The sequence below is a fragment of the Rhinatrema bivittatum genome, chromosome 8, assembly GCF_901001135.1.
Source record: "Rhinatrema bivittatum chromosome 8, aRhiBiv1.1, whole genome shotgun sequence".
NCBI lineage: Eukaryota > Metazoa > Chordata > Amphibia > Gymnophiona > Rhinatrematidae > Rhinatrema > Rhinatrema bivittatum.
This window is the reverse complement of record NC_042622.1, coordinates 37,649,981-37,660,906: the sequence shown is the minus strand read 5'-3', so window position 1 is coordinate 37,660,906 and position 10,926 is coordinate 37,649,981.

The following is a 10,926-nucleotide window of genomic DNA, read 5'->3' as shown; positions in this document are numbered from 1 at the left end:
AGGGGAAGGGAGGGGAAGGTGGGCCTCAGAGGGAACGGAGGCAGGCTGCTCGGCTCGGCGTGCACAGGTTGCACAATTGTACACCCCCCCCCCTGTGTGCGCCGACTCTGGATTTTATAACATGCGCACGACAGCACGCACATGTTATAAAATCGGGCGTAGATTTGTTCGCGCCGGGTTGCGCGAACAAATCTACACCCGCGCATAACTTTTAAAATCTACCCCTAAGTGTGAATCCAAGGCAGAATTCACAGCAGTTAGAGGTCTGGGTCCTTTTTGATAAAGAATTATTTTTGTTTTCCAAAACCTCTCATTTTCCAGGGGTGGCGTATTTGCATCTGTAGAATTAGTCTACTGATGGCCTCACTTGTTTGAACCCGAATAAGACAAATCAAATGCAGGGTAATAATGCCTAATGCCCCCATAGTGCTGCTACATATATAGGGACCTTAGTTTTCACTTTTTTATTTCATTTTTCCTTGAAATTTCAATGTTATAACAAAAACAGTGGAAAAATGGCTTTTCCATTGATTTTTCTCCTGTTTATTTTTCACACTGATTTTTTTTTTTTTTGTTATTACATTGAAATTCCTAAGAAAAATAAAATCAGAACTAAAAATGAAGGTCCCTATGTATATCCCAAAATGCAGGGTGGTTCTTGTTGCAGTAGTCGTCTGGGACTGTGTAGGTTGTGATAAAGGACCAGGGGGTGAATTTTCAGAGAGGATGCTGTGTAAACAGCTTTTGAGACCACACGGGGTCCATTCTTCAAACGCTATCACAACCGAAGCCATTGCATCATAAAACGAGACTCAGACCCACGGAGAGCAGGACTGAGGCAGAGAGGTTGATCATGGACTGTGCAAGGCCATCCGGCTCTTAGCATTGCCACCGGGACAAGGCGGGCTGTGCAAGCCAAAAAACTCTCACTTTGCTCTTCGAAATGCTTTTTTTCCCCTCTCCTTTTTTAATTTTGTTTTTTTATTCTTTCTTTTGTTTTAATGCAACTAAAATAAAGCAAAGTAATTCCTGCCTCCCCCCATCCAACTTTTACAAAGGGTTCCCCACCTACGGTTGCGTCTCATCCCTCCCACCACTGTAAACTCTTCCCTCCACTTCCTCCATATCTCTCCCCCCTCTCCCCCCCTCTCACCACACACTCATCCAGGGACCAGGAGAGATTAGGTAAGGGAGGTGGGGGAGGGCGTGAGACAGGTTTTTATAAAAATTGGTGGGGGGGGGGGCGCAAGAATTCATGTGTTCCAGGTTACTTGCACTGAAACAAAACAACATTTCATTTTAGAATGGCACAAAACGACAGAAAATATTTCCTGTGTCCTTTGAAATGAATGTGCATCCCTGTGAAAAGTTTGCTCAAGATGAAAACTTCTGAATTTTGACACAAGTGGTCTTGGTCAGCTTGAAGTAAAAAAAACCAAACAAAAAAAGTGTTTCCTTGGGCATTAATCAATTCTGTTTAGGAAAAGATGCGGTCTTCCTTGTCATTACAGTGTTAGTGACTGAAAGGCTGCTAAATCTTTGTATCCCTGAGCACAGCATCACTAGCTTCGTGCTCCTCGCAGGGGGACCCTGCACCCGTTGAAAATCGTTTCATTTGCAGGGCATCCTTGAAACATAGCCCATCAGCCATGAGAGAGAGGTCTCTGCTGGGGAGGGGGCGTCTGCTTCCTCGGGATTACATTTTGCATCTGAGCTGCAGCGTTTGCCATCGGGAACTCACACTGCACCAGCCATTTGCTTTCTTGCTCAGTGGGCTGTTTTCACTCAGTTTTTTTTAATATTCCTGGCTGTCAAGACTAAAAAGCTCATTGTGTCGTATTAGCGACGAAAACATGTTGTCTCTGCGACCACCCCCATCAGCTCTCTTATTTTGCATCCGATCGGGACGAATAGGAGAAAACGACTGGAACCGAAACGAAAGTAGTGAAAGAGAAGCTGGGGGCCGGAGCTGGAAGATGCCGGGGTGCACAGTGAGAGGACTCCCCTGGAAGTACTGAGGCCATTTGGGGAGCCCGCCCGCACCTCGTGCATCCCCTGCTTCAGCGGGTCCTAGATTAGCTGCTGCTGCTGTGAAAGAGGCTTCCTTCCCCCCATGCTGGGCATTACAGAAAAAAAACCCTCCAGTCGGAGACAAGGCTGATGCTGCCCAGCAACCTTGACTCCACTGTGCCACTGCTGCAAGTCTGCTCATTTCAGGCAATGAAACTGGCAATCTGGCTCCTCGTATTAAAGGCAGAAAATGCCATTAGGCGCAGAAATCTTTGCTCCCCTAACCTCCCTGCATCAACCATTTCACCTTCCCCATACGGTGGCAGCATGGCCAGTGCAATCTGAAAGGCTTCCACCCTTGCCTACGCCTAAAGACCAGCCTAGCCGGAAGAGGGCGCCAGGCACACTCGGATCTTAGCCGAGAGTCTGTCTGTGGCTGGGGGAGGACCCCGGGGCGCTGAAGGAACGGAGTTAAAAGTTCCTCTCAGTAGGGGTTTCGGTCCTGTGGTAGAAACCAGCGGGCTCACAGGATGCAGCAAAAAACACAAAGCGTGCAAACGAAAAAGGTTGTTTTTTTTACTCGTTTGCATGCCATTAAAGAGCAAATCCATGCTACAAAAAAAAAAGGAGGTAGGGGTAAAACAGGCAAAGAAGAAACAGTTTGTGGCTGAGAAGGTAGCAGGAAGTAAAAGGAGATATCAGATTGGGGTGACTGGGAGTGGGGAGATCAACGGCAGCCAGTGCTGCACAGAAAAAGGCTGCAGACCTGCTAAAACCAAGAAAATCTTGCTGAAATCCCTTGCAGTACTGGCTACATTTAAAACCTGTAGAGAAGCCCTGGCTTTTTTTTCTTCTTCTGTTCCCCTTTCCTTTTATTTTTCACTTCTCTGGACATTACACATCTCCCCTACGAGGCATGAAGATAATGGCTAATAACTCTTTTCTGCCACTGATAAGAGTTTTATGATTACCCTTGCTTCGATATGCACTTTTTCGAAGATCTGGATCTCTGGCTGATGCACGTGGGCTTGATTTCCTTAAAAAAAGAAGAAAAAAAAAAAGATGAAGCCTGCGCCTGTGTCCCGGAACTCTTCTCGTTTCACGGAGGGGGCTTTTGGCTGAGTACCCGCCGGCAGAGCTACTCGGAGCGGCTGTAGCAGGGAAGTCAACAGTCCAGCATGAGATCAGAAACGTGGCTTCTTCTCTTGCTCTGATCCGAGAGTTACATTTCCCACAGTAACTAACGCGCCTTCATGCATTAGAGGGTAATAGCTAATAAACGGGCCGATACAGAAAACTTCGCAGGAGAGCGCCCGCTCTTTTGGGCACGCGATCCAGTAAATAAATGTATGTAAATGAAGACCCGTGGTTAAAGGAGGCGCTAGGGACACTAGCGCGTCCCTAGCGCCTCCTTTTTGGCAGAAGCGGCGGCTGTCAGCAGGTTTGACAGCCGACGCTTAATTTTACCGGCGTCAGTTGTCGAGCCCGCTGACAGCCACAGGTTCGGAAAACGGACGCTGGCAAAATTGAGCGTCCGTCTTCGAACCTGCAGGCCGCAGGCAGATTTTAAAAATTTTTTCTTTTACATTTTTTTTTTACTTTTGGGGCCTCCGACTTAATATCGCCATGATATTAAGTCGGATGGTGTACAGAAAAGCAGTTTTTTCTGCTTTTCTGTACACTTTCCCGGTGCTGGCCGAAATTAACGCCTACCTTTGGGCAGGCGTTAATTTCTGAAAGTTAAATATGCGGCTTGGCTGCACATTTTGCTTTCTGTATCGCGCGGGAATAACTAATAGGCCCATCAACATGCATTTGCATGTTGCGGGTGCTATTAGTTTTGGAGGATTGGCCGTGCGTTTTCGACGCGCTATTACCCCTTACTGTATAAGAGGTAAAAATAGTGCATCGAAAACTCGCGGCCAAACGCAGGCTAACAGTGCACTCCGCCGGAGCACATTACTGTATTGGCCCGAAACTCACTACCGTGCAGTTTGCATTGAGACGTAATAAACCTAGTGCAGGTTATAGCCAGGGTTTTAGTACAAATGTTTTCTGTGCTAAAACCACTATTACATACCAAAGATATATTAGTGTAAAAAAAAAAAAAAAAAAGCACCCTAGAACACGATTTACAACCATACTAGGGTCAGCGCAGTTTATTACATCAGCCTCAAGAAAAGGTGATATCACGAAGCTTCCTAATGCCTACATCTACCTTAAATCCTGATCGGGACTGGACACCTCCATTATGTTTTTTGAATAGAGAAGCATTATATAATGATTAGAAAAGATTGTGTTTCATTCTTAAGAACATAAGAACATGCCAGACTGGGTCAGACCAAGGGTCCATCAAGCTCAGCATCCTGTTTCCAACAGTGGCCAATCCAGGCCATAAGAACCTGGCAAGTACCCAAAAACTAAGTCTATTCCATGCTACTGTTGCTAATAATAGCAGTGGCTATTTTCTAAGTCAAGTTAATTAATAGCAGGTTATGGACTTCTCCTCCTCAGCCCAGCGATGCCAACCTTGCAGCCACTCAGGCCATCAACCAGCCCTGTAGCACAGCCACCCTCCCTTGTACCTGTACCACTGATAACTCCATCGCTTGCACCAGCACCACCTCCACCACCACTATTGGGCCCTGCTCCGTCAGCCCCAGTGGCAGATCCCCTGACAGGCACACATGCAGAGCAATTGCGTGCAGAACTGCATGGGGTACGGCGAGTCCTCACATGCCAAAATAGACTGAGGGAGCTTGAGATAGCAGCAGTCACCCAATCAGGGAACAGCATCACGGCAGCTCTCAGCAGCCTCTCAGACATAATGCTCCAGATCTTGCAGCGGATGCCAGTGCAGCAGTCTGGGTCCTCAGCAGGTTCCATCCCCTCAACACCTCGCAGCAGTCCCTCAGGGTCCCGAGGGTGCAGGGGGTGCCCGCCCAAGACCATGCCACCTCCAACAGGTAAGCCACGGCACGGCAAGGGCCGATGAGGGCCCAAAAATCATCTTTACACATGGCTAGGGCACTACCTAAAATTCTACGGTAGCAGAAGGATGGCCTCCTTACAGAGTTGCTGTGCCGTCTAGATGGAAGAAAAAGGATCCACAAATGCTAATGTCCTGAAAAACCCGTCAAGTTGTGTGCCTGCTGTGTGCTGTCCCCATCCGATGCAACAGCCTGCAGCCTGCTGTGGGGGGCCATCTCTTCTCATCGGCTGCAAGTGCCGGCTGCCTGCTGCTGTGTCTCGTCCTGGGCCTCCTTCCTCCATGCTGCTGTGTCTCGTCCTGGGCCTCCTTCCTCCATGCTGCTGTGTCTCATCCTGGGCCTCCTTCCTCCATGCTGCTGTGTCTCATCCTGGGCCTCCTTCCTCCATGCTGCTGTGTCTCATCCTGGGCCTCCTTCCTCCATGCTGCTGGGTCTCATCCTGGGCCTTCTTCCTCCATGCTGCTGTGTCTCATCCTGGGCCTCCTTCCTCCATGCTGCTGTGTCTCATCCTGGGCCTCCTTCCTCCATGCTGCTGGGTCTCATCCTGGGCCTCCTTCCTCCATGCTGCTGTGTCTCGTCCTGGGCCTCCTTCCTCCATGCTGCTGTGTCTCGTCCTGGGCCTTCTTCCTCCATGCTGCTGTGTGACGTCCTGAGCCTCCTGCCTCCATGCTGCTGTGTCTCGACCTGGGCCTCCTTCCTCCATGCTGCTGTGTCTTGACCTGGGCCTCCTTCCTCCATGCTGCTGTGTCTCATCCTGGGCCTCCTTCCTCCATGCTGCTGTGTCTCGTCCTGGGCCTCCTTCCTCCATGCTGCTGTGTCTCGTCCTGGGCCTCCTTCCTCCATGCTGCTGTGTCTCGACCTGGGCCTCCTTCCTCCATGCTGCTGTGTCTCATCCTGGGCCTCCTTCCTCCATGCTGCTGTGTCTCATCCTGGGCCTCCTTCCTCCATGCTGCTGTGTCTCATCCTTGGCCTCCTTCCTCCATGCTGCTGTGTCTCATCCTGGGCCTCCTTCCTCCATGCTGCTGTGTCTCATCCTGGGCCTCCTTCCTCCATGCTGCTGTGTCTCATCCTTGGCCTCCTTCCTCCATGCTGCTGTGTCTCGACCTGGGCCTCCTTCCTCCATGCTGCTGTGTCTCGTCCTGGGCCTCCTTCCTCCATGCTGCTGTGTCTCATCCTTGGCCTCCTTCCTCCATGCTGCTGTGTCTCGACCTGGGCCTCCTTCCTCCATGCTGCTGTGTCTCATCCTGGGCCTCCTTCTTCCATGCTGCTGTGTCTCGACCTGGGCCTCCTTCCTCCATGCTGCTGTGTCTCGACCTGGGCCTCCTTCCTCCATGCTGCTGTGTCTCATCCTGGGCCTCCTTCTTCCATGCTGCTGTGTCTCGTCCTGGGCCTCCTTCCTCCATGCTGCTGGGTCTTCTGCTGTTCCTTCAGTGCTCTAGCAACACCTTGTGGTTCTTCTGCTGCCTACATGTTGAACTGCCTACTTGTTCTCCTGCTGCCTTGACTTGAACTCTGCTGCCCTAGCTCTCAGGCTGTCCCTTTTCAGTGCACTCTTTCAACATGGACTGCCTGGGGCCTTGACTTGAACTCTGCTGCCGTGGCTCTCAGGCTGTCCCCTTTCAGTGCACTCTTTCAGCATGGACTGTCTGGGGCCTGTGCCTGTTTACACATTGTCTACCATTATGCAGTTGTGATTTGATGGCTGTATTACAGCTTTTTAGGGGTGTGCATTCGTTTCCTACGTATTTGTAATCCGCAACATATAGGGCCATATTCATTGTATTCGTGGGGAAGCGAAACATATCGCGATTCCCCACGAATACAACGAATCTTCGCCGAATTATTCGGCCGTCTAAAGGAGCCAATTTAAACAAACCCTCCACCTTCCCGACCCCCCCCCCAAAACTTACCAAAACTCCCTGGTGATCCAGCGGGGGGTCCGGGAGCCATCTCCTGCACTCACACTCTCAGCTGCCGGTATTCAAAATGGCGCCGATAGCCTTTGACCTACTATGTCATAGGGGCTACTGGTGCCATTGGTCAGCCCCTGTCACATGATAGGAGCAATAGATGGCCGGCTGTTTATGCCATGAAAGACAGGCATTATAGTCTGCCCTAATGCATACATGCCATGTCCTGGCACTATAGGGATTATAGCAGTGTGTTGCCATGTTCATGTCAGCAAACTAAGCACTTCCTCTCTAGTAAGCCACATAGTCAACTACATAGACAACATGCCTGCTTGTACATATTATCTACCTGTTGTGACAAGGACATGTTATTATTGTAACTGGGGAACAGTAAGTGTTGGCTCCCACTTACATGTACTGCATGATAATCTGTCTTTTGCATTGTCCATGCACTATATGCACACAAGGCCACAGTCTGTAATCAGCCAAGTAACCAGCGGGTGGCTAGTGCTATGGAACTGCCCTTCTTCAATATAGTGATGCACCAGTGCTTCTGGAATGCTCTTGCCACAGTGTATGCTATGTTGAAGAGGGCAGAGAGAGTAGAAGGGGGCATGTCCACAGAGACATGCCCCCTGCTGGGATGCGGACCCAGTTGGTTTGCACAACATTCACCTGAAGTTAACGCTGAACATAGTGTGGTGTCAACTGTGTGACACGGCTTCCAGCAGAACAGTTGGAGCTGTGGCACCACTCGGTGAGCCATCCCTTGTCGAAGCTAACCCTCCGGTGTGCATTTCCAGATGTGCTTTCGGCATGCCCTACAGTGCCATGGGTTAGACTTTACCAATTAGCTAGTATTAAAGAGAAGATCTGCCCTGTGACCCATTAGTAACCTCAGAGCCTTTAACATCTTCTTCAACATCTTCTTCAACATCTTTAAAGATGGCGCCGGCCATCCAGTGCTCCTACCATGTGACGATTTTAAAAATATCGGACGATATTTTAAATGGTCAAAAAACGATTCACATCCCTACCGCACACTGTTCACGGCACAATTAATCAAGTAGCCTTTTTGAGACGGCTCTTGACGTGTCGGCCTAGGCTAATGTGTAATGGCCATGTCAGGCCTGGGATGCATTGCCATAGTCCTGTCCTGAAAAAGGAGCATTTTCACTGTGCCGTACACCGATTTCCCCACCTGGGTGATGTGCTTTGTGCGGACTTCCACCCTGCGGACTTCTTACCACGTAGTCTGGCGGTGTTTTGGACTGTAGAGCAACACAGAGGCTTCTCCCTCTTCCCACATTAGCAGGTAACACTTTACTGGAGGCTGCCCTGTGTATCCTAAAACAAGCAGCCACGGTGCTACTGTCACACGTATTAGTGCTCATCTTCCAACACTCCAACCTCACACTGAACACTCATCTGCTCTTTATTGTGCCCGATAGGCACAACTGTCTGCCCAGAGCCTTTGTCCATAGGGATAGACAAGTTGGCATGTCAGAGATGCTATCATGCATTGTGCTGGCTATTTTACCTCTGTGCACCAATTCATGGCCCTCTTGGACCTCATGACAGTGTTGCCGCACACAACACAGTTGCTCACCCTGCACATGTGTGTGGCATAGTAGACGCTACACTCACAATGTAGCCAGGCGTCCATGAGCGTCTTCCGTATTTGGGATGTCAGAGGCTGCACCCTAATCAGGTACTGTACGTAAAGCACAATTGAGCTATTGTGACTTCTATCTGGGTTAGGGAGGGCACGCGGTTGCTGTATGTACTAGAGATGTGCATTCGTTTATCACTAATTAGGCAATTTTGACGAAATTGCCTAATTCGTAGTGGTTCGGGGGACATGAACCACAGAACGGATTTTCCCCGAACTTCAGGGAAAATTCGTTTTTCGGGTTAGTGCGGGGGAGAGGGGCACATTTATTTAAAAAAAAAACAACCCACCCCAACCCTTCACATTTACTGTATTACAACACCACCACCCCCCCCCCCCCCCCACACACCATCCCGATCCCTCCCCAAGACTTACTAAAAGCCCTGGTGGTCCAGCGGGATCCCGCGAGCGATCTCTCCCTCCGTGCCGTCGGGCTGTCGGGCCTGCTACGAATCAAAATGGCGCTGATGGCCCTTTGCCCTTACGATGTCACAGGGGCTACCGGTGCCATTGGTCAAGACTTGCCAAAAATCCCTGGTGGTCCAGTGGGGATCCGGGAGCGATCTCCTGCACTCAGGCCATCGGCTGCCAGTATTCAAAATGGCGCCGATAGCCTTTGCCCTTACTATGTCACAGGGGCTACTGGTGCCATTGGTCGGCTCCTGTCACGTGGTGGGAGCACAAGATGGCGCCGGCCATCCATTGCTCCTACCATGTGACAGGGGCTGACCAATGGCACCAGTAGCCCCTGTGACATCGTAAGGGCAAAGGGCCATCGTCGCCATTTTGATTCGTAGCAGGCCCGACAGCCCGACGGCAAGGAGGGAGAGATAGCTCGCGGGACCCCACTGGACCACCAAGGCTTTTAGTAAGTCTTGGGGAGGGATCGGGATGGTGGGGGAGGGGTTTTGTAAGAAAATACAATTGAAGGGTTGGGGTGGGTTTTTTTCCGATTCTTTTTTTTTTTATTCGTTTTTCCGGTTTCAGGTTCCAACTTCGTTTTTTCCGGAAAACGTTCCGTGGAAAAACGAGTTTTCCCACGAACCACCCGAACTGAAACACGACCCAAGCCAGAAAAACGAAGCTCATCTCTAGTATGTACAGCGGTTCTCAATACTAATCAGCAAGCTCAGTACACCAAAGACTCCTTGTCACATCGGCCTATCAGGTACGCCAGCTCTATGTGGGCTGCTCATGTGGACAGCAAGCCTGAATTGCTCATGCCAGACAAGCTCAGAGCTATGTGGCAGCGGCAAAAGCTTGTTCACACAGCCTCCTCAACAATGGACGGAACAGTCCTTGCTGATCGGGCCCTGGTCCCAGTGCTGTTAGGCATTATGTACCCTGCAGGCTGGACAAGCAGAGTAGTGGACAGCAGGATCCGACAATAACCTGCCACATAGAGTAGGATGACGTCAGCTAGTTTTGCCAACATCTGACACCTGAGGGAGTTGTGCTATATGACCTTTTGGCCCTATAGTCGCTAATGGTTGCTTACCCTATTGACCTCCATGTAGAAAGAGAAGAGTGAACGCGCTTTTCACGCCTTAGCACAATCAGGGGGAAGAGGCCTCTGCTTCCTCAGATGGGGGAAGGCTTGCCCACAGCTGCAACTGCACCGGCCCACCGTGACGCTCAATGTCCAGTACTGCCTGCACTCGGTTCCGTTCCCTGTTTTGTACACTATTATGATACAGGAGGTCATTGGCATGGGCAACTGTGCCCAAATGTTTACTCTGCAGTAGTCCAACTGGCAACAGGAGAACCGTCCAGTCGCTGCCCCTCGATGTGTCTCCAGTAGTGTGGCCAGCATGAAGGCAGTTCTTAAAACTTGAAAAGATGGCTTGTCTCCTTTATCCAGACACATTGATCCTGCAAAACGTGCTCTCAATACTCGCATATTCGGGCTATAGGAGCATTAGCACGCAGGAGCACAGCAGTACAATCATTTGTAATCAAGCGGTAGTGGGTGGCGCAGCCATTTTGGTGTGGTCCTGGGTGGGACTCTATTAGGAGGGCTTGCCTCAATGATTTTAGCCTCTGCATCCTCCTGTTCTATGCCGGGCCCTCGACATGGGGCTCGCATGCCTACTGCAAGCTCATGTGAAGCCAATGGGCTCCTGCAACACATTTACGTATGTCCAGGAACGTCAGATTGGTGGAAGCGACCACCTATGCTGGCTGGCTCTGTGAGCTTCAAGCATTATCGACCTTTTTGGCACGGAAATGTTTTACACATCATACGGTGCTTTTTGTCACCTCTGATTAGTTCATTTCTCAGGGGCAGCAGCTTCTATAGGACTCCGTTGGAACAAGGCAAACAGACTCTCTACCGGCTCACTGT